The sequence below is a fragment of the Ranitomeya variabilis genome, chromosome 8 (genome assembly GCF_051348905.1).
Source record: "Ranitomeya variabilis isolate aRanVar5 chromosome 8, aRanVar5.hap1, whole genome shotgun sequence".
In the NCBI taxonomy this organism is placed as follows: domain Eukaryota; kingdom Metazoa; phylum Chordata; class Amphibia; order Anura; family Dendrobatidae; genus Ranitomeya; species Ranitomeya variabilis.
The window spans coordinates 13,585,902-13,601,972 of record NC_135239.1 but is presented as its reverse complement, the minus strand read 5'-3'; the positions used below and the strand labels follow the sequence as shown (position 1 = coordinate 13,601,972).

General features: G+C 39.7%; 1 protein-coding gene and 1 long non-coding RNA gene across 2 annotated transcripts in view; one reads left to right on the top strand and one right to left on the bottom strand.

Annotated features, from left to right (window-relative positions):
• The window catches only part of LRRC53 (leucine rich repeat containing 53), a 66,885-nt gene extending 56,583 nt beyond the window's left edge, over positions 1-10,302 (bottom strand). The window contains exon 1 of the mRNA XM_077277327.1: positions 10,083-10,302. The gene's annotated coding sequence lies outside the window, so the exon portion shown is untranslated. The remainder of the gene's footprint in view (positions 1-10,082) is intronic.
• A 238-nt stretch (positions 10,303-10,540) lies between these two features.
• Positions 10,541-13,152, top strand: LOC143788081 (uncharacterized). Its single transcript, XR_013218549.1, has 5 exons — positions 10,541-10,749; positions 11,535-11,608; positions 12,094-12,128; positions 12,380-12,614; positions 12,934-13,152. It is a non-coding gene; the product is annotated as an uncharacterized LOC143788081 (long non-coding RNA).
• The last annotated feature ends 2,919 nt before the right edge of the window (positions 13,153-16,071 follow it).

The following is a 16,071-nucleotide window of genomic DNA, read 5'->3' as shown; positions in this document are numbered from 1 at the left end:
CAGAGGCTGAGGTAGCGGTCCTGCTGCTGGGTTGTTGCCCTCCTACTGCCCCCTCTATGTCTCCTGGTGTACTAGCCTGTCTCCTGGTAGTGCCTACAGCCTCTGGACACTACGATGACAGACACAGCAAACCTTCTTGCCGCAGCTCGCATTGATGTGCCATCCTGGATGAGCTGCACTACCTGAGCCACTTGTGTGGGTTGTAGAGTCTGTCTCATGCCACCACGAGTGTGACAGCACAACCAACATTCAAAAGTGACCAAAACATCACCCAGAAAGCATTGGTACTGAGATATGGTCTGTGGTCCCCACATGCAGAACCACTCCTTTATTGAGGGTATCTTGATAATTGCCAATAATTCATTCATAATTGTCAATCAGTGTGGTTTCCTAACTGGACAGTTTGATTTCACAGAAGTTTGATTTACTTGGAGTTATAATCTGTTAAGTGTTCCCTTTATTTTTTTGAGCAGTGTATAGTCAGCTCAGTTGTGACTGAGCTGTGAAAAGTCCTTTTTGGACTTAACAAAAGTTTTCAAGCTTTTGTCCCTAAATCCAAATGCTCCTCCAACCCTCAAAAACACAGGATAGCAGCTGATACCTCCTTGATACAGGTAACACCATCATTTAGCACAGCACTTCCATCACTGGCCCCTACCTGTAGGTCTTTGGAGCATGGGGGGGGGGGGCGCGCGCCCACCTGAGCACAGGGCGAACATACAAAACTCCTTGCAGATGTCATCCATGGTGGGATTTGAACCCTAGACTCCCGTGCTGCAAAACACCAGTGCTTTCCACTGAGCCACCGTGCTGCTCGGAAGATAACCTTTGGCAAAATCATTGATATCACTCGCAGCACCAATGGGAAGATCAGGAAAAACTAGAGCAGGTCCATTCGCATTTCTAAATTAGACCTGTGAGGAGGAATTACTCTGACCTCAGTCAGAGTAGAACTAAGGACCCAAGCGTTGAAAGGTAATCGAGCTAACCACTAAGCCACCGCACTGCCTGAGAATTACCTGATGGCTAGGTCATCAGTATGCCTATCAGTGCCCACCGACAGGTCATGAAAAACTAGAGCAGGTCCATTTGCAATTTCTAAAGTAGACCTGTGATGAGGAATTACGCTGACCTCAGTCAGAGAAGAACTAAGGACCCAAGTATTGAAAGGTAAGGGAGCTAACCACTGAGCCACCATAGTATTACCTGATGGCTAGGTCATCACTATGTCTATCAGTGTCCACCGACAGGTCATGAAAAGGAAGAGCAGGTTTCATTTGAGGTCTCTGATTTCATTTTCTAAGATGTGTCTGAGAGGAGGAATCTCATGGTCCTCAGTCGGAGCTGTACCCAGGACAGCAGCAGTGCTAACCACTGCACCATCATGCTGCCCAAGTGCTAACCTCTGGTCATCTATATGACTCCCGGCACCTATGGGAAGGTCAGGACAAATAGACATAGCTGCCCAACACATCTAACCGATCTGCTCATTGATTTCAGTTTCTAAAGTGAGGTGGAAATGAGATAATGTTACAAACTTTCACTGAACGCCAACTTCAGGTGTAGCGGCTCTTTAAGAGCTTCATTCATTTTCTGTTCTGCATATATCTAATTTTTAATTACTCTAAAAGAAAACAATTTATATAAAGTTGGAAATTATTTCTGGAGCTTTATATTAAACAAACAACAGAAGATTGGACCCCGTCCAAGATATGAAACAGTGACAGCTGCTAATGAATATGCCGGGGATGGATTACACTTCATATAATTGTATAAAAAGTGACAGGACGGCAGTTCTAGCAAATGCTTGTTTATTATAATTAGGAAATAAAACATAAGTGTCAAAAGTGTCCTGTGCGCTCGTAGCAAGGGGGAAAGTCAAGCAAGGTCAATCCTGAAACTGCAAGAGCTTCAAATGTGTCCGTATAGACCCATCACACGGAAACCAAAGACAACGACATTGTACAAAGGAGCAGTATTATAGTAGTTATATTCCTGTACATAGGAGCAGTATTATAGTAGTTATAATCTTGTACATAGGGGGAAGTATTATAGTAGTTATAGTCTTCTACATAGGGGCAGTATTATAGTAGTTATAATCTTGTACATAGGAGCAGTATTATAGTAGTTATATTCTTGTACATAGGGGCAGTATTATAGTAGTTATATTCTTGTACATAGGGGCAGTATTATAGTAGTTATATTCTTGTACATAGAGGTCAGTATTATAGTAGTTATATTCTTGTACATAGGAGCAGTATTATAGTAGTTATATTCTTGTACATAGGAGCAGTATTATAGTAGTTATATTCTTGTACATAGGGGAAGTATTATAGTAGTTATATTCTTGTACATAGAGGTCAGTATTATAGTAGTTATATTCTTGTACATAGGAGCAGTATTATAGTAGTTATATTCTTGTACATAGGGGCAGTATTATAGTAGTTATATTCTTGTACATAGGGGCAGTATTATAGTAGTTATATTCTTGTACATAGAGGTCAGTATTATAGTAGTTATATTCTTGTACATAGGAGCAGTATTATAGTAGTTATATTCTTGTACATAGGGGCAGTATTATAGTAGTTATATTCTTGTACATAGGGGCAGTATTATAGTAGTTATATTCTTGTACATAGAGGTCAGTATTATAGTAGTTATATTCTTGTACATAGGGGCAGTATTATAGTAGTTATATTCTTGTACATAGGGGCAGTATTATAGTAGTTATATTCTTGTACATAGAGGTCAGTATTATAGTAGTTATATTCTTGTACATAGGGGCAGTATTATAGTAGTTATATTCTTGTACATAGGGGCAGTATTATAGTAGTTATATTCTTGTACATAGGGGCAGTATTATAGTAGTTATATTCTTGTACATAGGAGCAGTATTATAGTAGTTATATTCTTGTACAAAGGAGCAGTATTATAGTAGTTATATTCTTGTACATAGGGGCAGTATTATATTAGTTATATTCCTGTACATAGGAGCAGTATTATAGTAGTTATATTCTTGTACATAGGAGCAGTATTATAGTAGTTATATTCTTGTACATAGGGGCAGTATTATAGTAGTTATATTCTTGTACATAGGAGCAGTATTATAGTAGTTATATTCTTGTACATAGGGGCAGTATTATAGTAGTTATATTCTTGTACATAGGGGCAGTATTATAGTAGTTATATTCTTGTACATAGGAGCAGTATTATAGTAGTTATATTCTTGTACATAGGAGCAGTATTATAGTAGTTATAGTCTTCTACATAGGAGCAGTATTATAGTAGTTATAATCTTGTACATAGGAGCAGTATTATAGTAGTTATATTCTTGTACATAGGGGCAGTATTATAGTAGTTATATTCTTGTACATAGGGGCAGTATTATAGTAGTTATATTCTTGTACATAGGGGGCAGTATTATAGTAGTTATATTCTTGTACATACATGTAGGAGCAGTATTATAGTAGTTATAGTCTTCTACATAGGAGCAGTATTATAGTAGTTATAATCTTGTACATAGGGGCAGTATTATAGTAGTTATATTCTTGTACATAGGAGCAGTATTATAGTAGTTATAATCTTGTACATAGGAGCAGTATTATAGTAGTTATAGTCTTCTACATAGGAGCAGTATTATAGTAGTTATATTCCTGTACATAGGAGCAGTATTATAGTAGTTATATTCTTGTACATAGGAGCAGTATTATAGTAGTTATATTCTTGTACATAGGGGCAGTATTATAGTAGTTATATTCTTGTACATAGGAGCAGTATTATAGTAGTTATAATCTTGTACATAGGAGCAGTATTATAGTAGTTATAGTCTTCTACATAGGAGCAGTATTATAGTAGTTATAATCTTGTACATAGGAGCAGTATTATAGTAGTTATATTCTTGTACATAGGAGCAGTATTATAGTAGTTATATTCTTGTACATAGGGGCAGTATTATAGTAGTTATATTCTTGTACATAGGAGCAGTATTATAGTAGTTATAGTCTTCTACATAGGAGCAGTATTATAGTAGTTATAATCTTGTACATAGGAGCAGTATTATAGTAGTTATATTCTTGTACATAGGGGGCAGTATTATAGTAGTTATATTCTTGAACATAGGAGCAGTATTATAGTAGTTATAGTCTTCTACATAGGAGCAGTATTATAGTAGTTATAATCTTGTACATAGGGGCAGTATTATAGTAGTTATATTCTTGTACATAGGAGTAGTATTATAGTAGTTATATTCTTGTACATAGGAGTAGTATTATAGTAGTTATATTCTTGTACATAGGGGCAGTATTATATTAGTTATATTCCTGTACATAGGGGGCAGTATTATAGTAGTTATATTCTTGTACATAGGGAGCAGTATTGTAGTTATATTCTTGTACATAGGAGCAGTATTATAGTAGTTATATTCCTGTACATAGGAGCAGTATTATAGTAGTTATATTCTTGTACATAGGTGGCAGTATTATAGTAGTTATAATCTTGTACATAGGGGGAAGTATTATAGTAGTTATATTCTTGTACATAGGAGCAGTATTATAGTAGTTATAGTCTTCTACATAGGAGCAGTATTATAGTAGTTATAATCTTGTACATAGGGGCAGTATTATAGTAGTTATATTCTTGTACATAGGAGTAGTATTATAGTAGTTATATTCTTGTACATAGGAGTAGTATTATAGTAGTTATATTCTTGTACATAGGGGCAGTATTATATTAGTTATATTCCTGTACATAGGGGGCAGTATTATAGTAGTTATATTCTTGTACATAGGGAGCAGTATTATAGTAGTTATAATCCTGTACATAGGAGCAGTATTATAGTAGTTATATTCTTGTACATAGGAGCAGTATTATAGTAGTTATAGTCTTGTACATAGGGGCAGTATTATAGTAGTTATATTCTTGTACATAGGAGCAGTATTATAGTAGTTATATTCCTGTACATAGGAGCAGTATTATAGTAGTTATATTCTTGTACATAGGAGCAGTATTATAGTAGTTATATTCCTGTACATAGGAGCAGTATTATAGTAGTTATATTCTTGTACATAGGAGCAGTATTATAGTAGTTATATTCTTGTACATAGGGGCAGTATTATAGTAGTTATATTCTTGTACATAGGAGTAGTATTATAGTAGTTATATTCTTGTACATAGGAGTAGTATTATAGTAGTTATATTCTTGTACATAGGGGCAGTATTATAGTAGTTATATTCTTGTACATAGGAGCAGTATTATAGTAGTTATATTCCTGTACATAGGAGCAGTATTATAGTAGTTATATTCTTGTACATAGGGAGCAGTATTATAGTAGTTATATTCTTGTACATAGGAGCAGTATTATAGTAGTTATATTCTTGTACATAGGGAGCAGTATTATAGTAGTTATATTCTTGTACATAGGGAGCAGTATTATAGTAGTTATATTCTTGTACATAGGAAGCAGTATTATAGTAGTTATATTCTTGTTCATAGGAGCAGTATTATAGTAGTTATATTCTTGTACATAGGAGCAGTATTATAGTAGTTATATTCCTGTACATAGGAGCAGTATTATAGTAGTTATATTCTTGTACATAGGGAGCAGTATTATAGTAGTTATATTCTTGTACATAGGAGCAGTATTATAGTAGTTATATTCTTGTACATAGGGGCAGTATTATAGGAGTTATATTCTTGTACATAGGAGCAGTATTATAGTAGTTATATTCTTGTACATAGGGGGCAGTATTATAGTAGTTATATTCTTGTACATAGGGGCAGTATTATAGTAGTTATATTCTTGTACATAGGGGCAGTATTATAGTAGTTATATTCTTGTACATAGGAGCAGTATTATAGTAGTTATATTCTTGTACATAGAAGCAGTATTATAGGAGTTATATTCTTGTATGTAGGAGCAGTATTATAGTAGTTATATTCTTGTATGTAGGAGCAGTATTATAGTAGTTATAGTCTTCTACATAGGAGCAGTATTATAGCAGTTATAGTCTTGTACATAGGGGCAGTATTATAGTAGTTATATTCTTGTACATAGGGAGCAGTATTATAGTAGTTATATTCTTGTACATAGGAGCAGTATTATAGTAGTTATATTCTTGTACATAGGGGCAGTATTATAGTAGTTATATTCTTGTACATAGGGGCAGTATTATAGTAGTTATATTCTTGTACATAGGAGCAGTATTATAGTAGTTATATTCTTGTACATAGGGGCAGTATTATAGTAGTTATATTCTTGTACATAGGAGCAGTATTATAGTAGTTATATTCTTGTACATAGGAGCAGTATTATAGTAGTTATATTCTTGTACATAGGGGCAGTATTATAGTAGTTATATTCTTGTACATAGGGGGCAGTATTATAGTAGTTATATTCTTGTACATAGGGGCAGTATTATAGTAGTTATATTCTTGTACATAGGGGCAGTATTATAGTAGTTATATTCTTGTACATAGGGGCAGTATTATAGTAGTTATATTCTTGTACATAGGGGCAGTATTATAGTAGTTATATTCTTGTACATAGGGGCAGTATTATAGTAGTTATATTCTTGTACATAGGGGCAGTATTATTGTATTTATATTCTTGTACATAGGAGCAGTATTATAGTAGTTATATTCTTGTACATAGGGGGCAGTATTATAGTAGTTATATTCTTGTACATAGGGGCAGTATTATAGTAGTTATATTCTTGTACATAGGGGCAGTATTATTGTATTTATATTCTTGTACATAGGAGCAGTATTATAGTAGTTATATTCTTGTACATAGGGGAAGTATTATAGTAGTTATATTCTTGTACATAGGGGCAGTATTATAGTAGTTATATTCTTGTACATAGGGGCAGTATTATAGTAGTTATATTCTTGTACATAGGGGCAGTATTATAGTAGTTATATTCTTGTACATATGGGGCAGTATTATAGTAGTTTTATTACATATACCATATTGCATATAGCTTTACTTCTATTGGTAAAGATAGCCAACATTAAGGAGATAGAATAAAAAATGTATTTGTATTTCGTTTATAGTCAGACAGACAAACAGAAATTACCCATCCATAGCTACAACATATCTTATAGCCATGTGTCTCAGCTCTGAAAAACTTAAAATCCTCCTAAAAATAAATAATTTATGAGAAGTGTTTGATAGGAGCTGAACAAAATTATTAAAGTTCCCCAGAGGCGGTGATCTGGGACAAAACCCGAACTGTGACACGTTATGGTGTTATATAGCGGTGTCAACTACCGCGGTGATTTACCAGTGGAACCATCTGATTTATTTCTAGTTCTCACTAGGACACCGGAAATTTCATAAAACGTCCTTGCACAATAATGTATATATTCTACTCATTTAGTATATATAGAGGGATGTAGGATGATTACTGGTGAAAAAATGTGTATTTATCACACGAAAAGTGTTGCAGAAACACAGCGGGGAGAAAGATACATTCGCGGTTTGCTCGAGTAACTTTAGTTGTTCTGCCAATTAAAGTTTTAGGTCCCCATTAGTGATGAGTGAACCCGCTTAGATAAGGTGATATGCAAGCATGCTCGAGCGCTAGTAGGACATTTTCGGCATGCTCGAATACTATTCGACTCGCGCATAGTATTCCCTCGTCTGGGGGTCTGGGGATCTCTGGTTGTATTTACTGACCCCCATCTGAGGAGGTGACCCCTTTGTGGAGTAGATTGGGCTTTTGTGTCAATCATTCTACAGTGATGATGATTGTTCACATGGAATATTATAACAGCCGACAATGTGCTTATTATTATGTACTGAAAAAACGTAGAATTCATTTACAATTTTGATGAAATCCAAGGGTGAACGTTTCATAGAGACAAACCATGCAGCCGCTATAAGGCGCTGGGAAGGAGGGGGCCGCTGCTCAGGTGGGCACAGACGGCTGTGCTACCATGTCTGGGTTGGGTGGTGGTAAACTGGGCAGGAATCATCTCTCGCTTGTCCCTACAATATTAGTGAACATTTACACAGTAAAACCATATTGAAAACCGCTTTTGATTTTCTGCACTTTTTCATGTTTTTTTTTTACCTTTTCCAGTTAAAACACACTGGGTTAGATATACGAGTATGAAGACTCGTTCATGTGACCAGCGCCTCAAAACATCTCTAGAATTCAACCTCTTCTTACATTTGACTCAGCAAAAAATCTTAATGTCGCTTTGATTATTTTTCTCCTGGACTCCTGCAACTCTCTGATGATTGGTCTCCCTCTTACTAAAGTCTCTCCACTCCAATCTATCACAAATGCAGCAGCCAGGATCATGTTTCGGTACAGCCGCTTCACCGATGCCTCTGCCCTGTGACAGACATTGCACTGGTTACCCATCCACTATAGAATTCAATATAAACGTATCTCTTTTACACACAAAGCTCTCCACAGTGCTGCACCACCCTACAACTCCTCCTCGTCTCTATCTACCACACTACCTGTCCTCTCCACAGTGCTGCACCACCCTACATCTCCTCATCTTTGTCTACCACCCTACCCGTCCTCTTCGCAGTCCTGCACCACCCTACATCTCCTCATCTCTTTATACCACCCTACCCATCTCCACAGTGCTGCACCGCCCTACATCTCCTCATCTCTTTCTACCACCCTACCCGTCCTCTCCACAGTGCTGCACCGCCCTATATCTCCTCCTCATCTCTTTCTACCACCCTACCCATCCTCTCCACAGTGCTGCACCACCCTACAGCTCCTCCTCATCTGTCTACCACCCTACCCATCCTCTCCACAGTGCTGCACCACCCTACATATCCTCATCTCTATCTACCACCCTACCCATCCTCTCCACAGTGCTGCACCACCCTACATCTCCTCCTCATCTCTGTCTACCACCCTACCCATCCTCTGCACAGTGCTGCACCACCCTACATCTCCTCCTCATCTCTGTCTACCACCCTACCCGTCCTCTCCACAATGCTGCACCACTCTACCTCTCCTCATCGCTGTCTACCACCCTACCCATCCTCTCCACAGTGCTGCACCACCCTACATATCCTCCTCATCTCTATCTACCACCCTACCCATCCTCTCCACAGTGCTGCACCACCCTACATCTCCTCCTCATCTCTGTCTACCACCCTACTACTGCCAGACAATCTGGTTAATTCCCAGTAGGCACAATTTCAAAAGTTCCCTAAAACACATTTCGCTAGACTGGCCTTAGACCTTACCTCGCTAAATCTAACTAACTCTCCCGTGTTCTCTCTTCTCTCTTGGTAGCACTTTGTAGTTGTACTTGTACAGATGCTGTTCGGTGACCGGTTCTTGATGCGTTATTTAAATTCCCCTATTTATTATACTAATGGCTGCACCTTACACGACAAGCATTTTATGTTTATCTTTTGTGTTACCCCGATGTCCCCATAGATTGTAAGTTCTTGTGAGCAGGGCCCTCAGTCTTCTTGGTATGCGTTGAACTATGCGTTACTCCAGGGGTCCCCAACCCGTAGCTCGCGAGCCACATGTGGCTCGCCTGCTCCAGGCATGTGGCTCGCCGACGGTCACTGAAAAAAGTCCCCAAGGAGCCGCCCTGCCGGCTGTATTACCCGCCCACCACCTGCTCCTGCTATGTGTGAAAGGAGCCGCCCCGACGCTTGCAATGCCTGCCCCGTAATTTGCCGCTCCTCCAGCGTCAGCGACCGCATTCACTCCTGCGCAGTGGAGCGGGTCACTGTGATCTGTTAAAGTCGCACAAAGTCTCGCGAGACTTCACAAATCTCGCAAGACTTTGGTTACTGCAGCTTCTATAGAGCACAGTGACCCGCGCCTCTGCGCAGGTGTGAATGCAGTCACTGATTGCGGAATCCGGATAGAAGGGCAGGCTAGTTCAAGTAACGCACTTAGCTAAGTCTTAGCATAAGTATATATAAGTGTCCTAACAAGCATTTTAAAGATAACCTGTCAACCCCCCCATTACCTATTGGTAAAAGAGCCACCTTCAGCAGCACTAAGGCTGCATTCTCTGAAGGTGGCTGTTATGGTTTTTTTTATCACGAGTAATGCAGAAATACAAATATAATTGCGCGCCATACCTGTATTGAGTCAGGGAGGTATGTTTTCTCCCCCTGACTCAAGCGCCTCGCTGCCATCCATCATCCCCCTCAGTCCCCCGGGCGCCGCCTCCTCTGTCTCCTCACGTCACCGGCGCCTGCGCTGTGCAATCATTTTTCGGGCATGCACCGTGCGCGCTGCCCTGGAACTTACATCCACTGATGTATGGAGATCAGGCCTGCATGTACCAGAGGCCCCAGATCCCACCCCACAGTAGGTTATGATTTATGCACACTGCGGGGCTGTGAATCTGGCGCTTGCGCAGTAAGTCTCTCTGCGGCTGTCCCCATCTCCCTCCTGCGGGGCTGAATCTGTTGCCTGTCCAGTGCGGATCTCTGCACCTGTAATATGTCGGAAAGAGGTGGAGGGAGATGGGGTCAGGTGCAGAGAGACTCGCTGTGCAGGCACCAGATTTCCAGCCCCGCAGTGTGAAAAAAATCATAACACACTGCAGGGCGGGATCTGGGGCCTCTGCTACACGCAGGCGCGATATCAGTACATCAGTGGATGGCGCATGCCCAAATAATGATTGTACAGTGCAGGCGCCGCTGACATGAGGAGACAGAGGCTCCCGGGGGCCAGAGGGGCATGATGAATGGATGCAAGGCGCTTGAGTCGGAGAGAAAACACCTCCCTGACTCAAAACAGGTATGGCGCGAAATTTATAAAATTCAGTATTTCTGGGGTAATAGGGATAAAAAAAAAACATGACAGCCACCTTCACAGAATGCAGCCTAGTACTGCTGAAGGTGGCTCTTTTACCTTAAAAGGCCCTGGGGGGGTGACAGGTTCTCTTAAGTGACGGAAAAATTATCCTGTGGTATGTGCACACGTTGCGGATTTGGCTACAGATCCGCAGCAGTTTTCCATGCAGTGTACAGTACCATGTAAAGTTGTATGTAAACCTATGGCAAACAAAATCCGCTGTGCACATGCTGCGGAAAATTCCACGTGGAAACGCAGCATTTTTTTTCCGTAGCTGCGTAGCATGTCAATGTTCACCAATATTTGAGCCCATGGATGCATTACATGTCAATTTTGCAAGCCGGCGAGAAAATCTCGCCATACGGAGGATGACATGCGCAAAATGCGCAGCCACACCTTGCCTAAGGATGACATACGGATCACTGTTCAGGGAACATTTCTGCGTATCTCGGCCGTAAAATACGGACCGTATTTTTCTACGTTGTGTCTGACCCCGGCCTTATACTCCAAGTGGCAGGACTTATTTTCAACAGTCATTCTGTGATGTCAGAATTCATTTAAAATAAATCCTGCCAAGATATTCCCTTTTGCCTGCTAAACCGAAAACATGCAGTGCCAGATTTCACACTGAACTATTAAGTTGGACATTTTCAAGTTTCATTGCACTGTTGAAGTTCTACTACTAACTACATGTTAGTTTCCATTTGTTTCTTTTTTTTTTTTACTAGTAAATTGGTTTGACTATGTCTTTATCTGCATTGTGGCTCTCGACCAACTTTCATAGCGGAATGTGGCTCTCAAGGTAAGAAAGGTTGGGGACCCCTGCTCTATAATATCTGTTCTTCTTTGTACAAGTCCCACTGAATTGTAAAGTGCTGCGGAATATGTTGACGCTATGGAAAAAATATTACTAGTATTTTTGCTACTTTTCCCTGATAAAGCAGAATGGCGTAGATTTAGGAATTCTGTCTAAACAAATGAAAAGCTGTCTCTGTTACTTTTATAAAGTTTGGATAAATGAGTCCCTTTTATTTTACATATTCCACCTGCAAAAAAAAACCAGAATCATAGAACCACAGCAATTTACAGCACATTTTCTTTAGCAGTTTTTAGCCATGCAGTTAAAATGTGTAAGTACCTTTGGTAAATCAGGGTGCGGTGAGTCCACCCTAGGATCATATTAGCCAAATTCGATACTAACAAACATGATCCCACACTGATAATTAGTATTATGTTACATTCTAATAATAATTCTAATCATTTTAACTCTTGTTTGTTATCCTACAGTACAGCATAGCAATACAACAGTCTAAAGATAAGAAGTAAGTGACCTGGCACTCGCTAATGATCATATTAATAAGTGAGAGCTGAGTCAATGAGTTATGGTATATATTGTGTGACATGGATGTAAAAATATGATAAGAGGATTTCTCACAGGTGACTTCAGCATCTCCATATATTAGTCTTTTATTACAATCTGATACGAGAGGCCAATACGGCGTCTGATGCTTTCAACTGAAATGAACCTCAAGTCTTTTAAAATATATTTTTTTTCTGTGTGTTCTTCCCGTAGACTTTGATGAAGATTTTGAAGTTGAGGAATACAAACCTGATGAGAAACATAATGAGGGAGGACGGGTAGATGATCAAGTGAAAGAAAAGTCAAAGTTCCCTCTCGGATGATGAAAAAGATGATATAAACCAGGGATGGAGAAGTAGTGCGGCATCAAACGCTGCACCAGAGGCTTCTGGCAGAGCAGCAGATGAAAGGGACGGGCGCTGTGACAGCGACTGCCAGGATCAACAAAGTTAGTTACTTTCTTACTATTTAGCGTTTCATTACTAAGATTGCCTATTCTACACTCATCTTTGCATTGTGATGTTGTTTATTGTAAGGCACCAAAATATTCAGGTGTAAAGTTCATTGTAGCGTTCATTTCCCAATATCTCTGTATAACATCATGTGCCGGATACAGAGCTCCAAATCCTCCGCACAGTGATTGATACAAAATTGACCTCTCGCAGTCACCACTAGGGGGAGCTCACTGCACACTCTATTAGTATTTATTTCAAAGTATATATATAAGGTGATATATAGTAATTCACTTCCTGTATTGTTTACTGCAGGAAATCAGAGTTTGCATTTAACTTAGGTCTTCCAATACTTCAGTTCTGCTACTCAGCTCTGCTACATCCAGGCTTCCACTACTCCAGTTCTATTACTCAGCTCTGCTACATCCAGGCTTCCACTACTCCAGTTCTGCTACTCAGCTCTGCTACATCCAGGTCTCCACTACTCCAGGTCTCCTAATCATGTCTGCTACATCCAGGCTTCCACTACTCCAGTTCTGCTACTCAGCCCTGCTACATCCAGGTCTCCACTACTCCAGGTCTCCTAATCATGTCTGCTACATCCAGGCTTCCACTACTCCAGTTCTGCTACTCAGCTCTGCTACATCCAGGTCTCCACTACTCCAGGTCTCCTAATCATGTCTGCTACATCCAGGCTTCCACTACTCCAGTTCTGCTGCTCAGCTCTGCTTCATCCAAGTCTCCACCACTCCAGTTCTGCTACTCAGCTCTGCTACATCCAGGTATCCACTGTGTAGGGGTCGGGTGTTTTCGCGTGAGACTTCAATGTATCCGGAGGATCACCCCCGTATACGACTTACACCCACACCGTTAGAGACGCATCTACCCTGTGCATTAGGGCCACTGTCCGTGATGCTCAATGATGCAGCCAGACGATGCAGTGTGGACGGAGCTCTGTCCCCCAAGGTTCGCCAACAGCCACATGATTGCGAGACACCGTTGTGCAGCCATTGTTCACCATGGCAGACCTTCAGCCTATAACCTGTCCATTCAGACCACAGGCTTCGTGACTCCATCTTATCACCCTGGGCACGACACTACTCCGAGCATCTTCCTTACCTTGGAGGACGCGGTATATTGCGGTATTGCACATGGCACTGCATTTATTTCCAAGGAGCCATGTCATCATGAAATAATGGCTAAGCCGACCGGTGGCTTCCTCCATTGGTGACAACTAATGGTGGGTAACGGGGAGAGGCTCCTGCTGCAGATTGTTAGGAGTCAACGCTAATGAAAAAAGTCTCGAAACCAACCAACCCCATAATAAAAGGCATAAAACCAGTTCAATGTTCTATATACAGATTTAATGGAGGCCGTCTATGCACTGGTCCGACGAGTAAAGTACAGCAATAGTGCGATATATACGGCTATATAACACGGCTTATATAAGTTACTGGCACGGTGATTTGTTACACTGCCCAGTGTCCCTCAGTGGTCGTCTGTATATTCTACAGATTTTCCCATTTGCATCTCTTTACCATATTTATTGCAATCCTCAAGGCTCGGTATTGACACATCGAATAATGAAGGATTTTTATTTCATTACCTCCTTACATAAACTCTCTTTCCTTTGAACTCGGCGGCTCCTTTGATATTGTATTTTCCATATTGAATAGGGAAACAGCGCAGCTGACGAGGAAATGAACATAGAGTACTGCGACAGAACGGTCGGACGGAGAAAGGTTTGGAATCAGAACTCACGCGGTAGAATCCACTTTTGATTAGGTTCACTAATTGACCTGGCGTTTGGGGGCCAATCTCACCATTTTTCCTAAATTTCTGATCAAAGATGACTAAATCTGCTTGTTCTACAATGAACATTTCTATGTGATCAAGTCTTACCTTATTTTAATTATTCAGTTAACTAAAAGCCCAATCATAGCTGGAGAAAGCATGCAAGAAATGATGCTGAGTGTATACCGGTGTAATGTATGCTTCACACATGCAGAAAGTGAAATTCCTGGTAATAAATGGGTCTGGTATTGCATATATGACACTGTGACATTTTTATGATTGTTTACTGTAACCAGCAATAAACAGTCATACTAATATGATGTGATTTACCTAAAGCAGATCCTCGGGGGTGGAGCAGATCCTCGGGGGCGGAGCTTAACACAGTACAATGAAGAGAAAATCCATCTGCTGCTCTCCACCCCTGCAGAACCTAGATTGGGAATAAAATCATGCACCAGTTCTTTTATGATACCATTTTGGGATATTCACTTTGATTTACAGTGATAATTGTTAGGTTTTATTGTTCTCACCGCATTCCACTATGTAATGAATACAAATTTGCAACTGGAATATTTCATTCAGTGATATCTAGGATGTGGGATTTTAGTGTTTCCTTTATTTTTTTGAGCAGTGTATATGGGATCTATTGTGATCTGGTAACTTTGACTTCAATTTCCTTGGTGTGTTGTATTTTTTAATATACGTGGCTGATAATATTTCACTATTAAGGAGATTTCTCCAGTCTGCTCACCATTGTTGTGCATGCCGCTCTACACATGGTTTTAATGGTTTTTAATTGTTGTTTTCTGTCTGTTTGGCATTTTGTATCAATAAAGCCTTTTTTCATGCATGGTATATGCTGTGTGTGCACTATTTTTGCGCTCTTTCTTTTCGGTTTTACACGGCCCTGTAGGATAACATGTGGTCGAGTGCTATCTGCCAAAATGATGGATATCACTTGTCTGATTATCACAGTCACGCAAAAGCAAAAAATGAAAATAAAAATGTGATAAAAAATATTGGGTCATTTCCAGGAGAGTGTAGAAAATGGTAGATATTTGCTGTGGATTCTAAGCGCTTTGATAAAAAATTATTTTAAAATGTTTCATTTTGTTTCCCAAAGTAATAATTCTGATCCATTCGTTCTTGTCGCTTGTTATCGTGTTCAGGGTGACAGTTTAGAACTTGCTCTGCAGTCGTGTAATCAGCAGCTTTGTGTTGTTGTTGCTACTTTGTATCGCTTCTCCCTGTTTTTTTTTTTTTGCTCTTTTGTGTCGTATTGTTCTCGCAGCGTTTCTGAATTAGTACAGCAGGCACAGAATACATTATTGAGCGTCGTGCCATTTCCTTGCCTTGGGTTTCTCAGATTACACGTTCCGTGTTCTGCCTTCCTTTGTTCAGCAGCAATGGAAGAAGTTGTTCAACATTTTCATGGGTTTTAAATAAATAACAAAATCGAAAAGAAAAATTGTAAAAAAAATAAATAAATAATAGAGTACAAAAATGGCAACGTGATAAGAAAAAATAATGTGTAAATTGAACCTGTCAGCATGGTGTTACTATGGACGCAGTGGTATGGCCATATAGGCTTTTTTTCATCATTAAGAATGACACTTTTCTGTAGAGACCTGATATGACGACAATCATGAGAAATCTAGG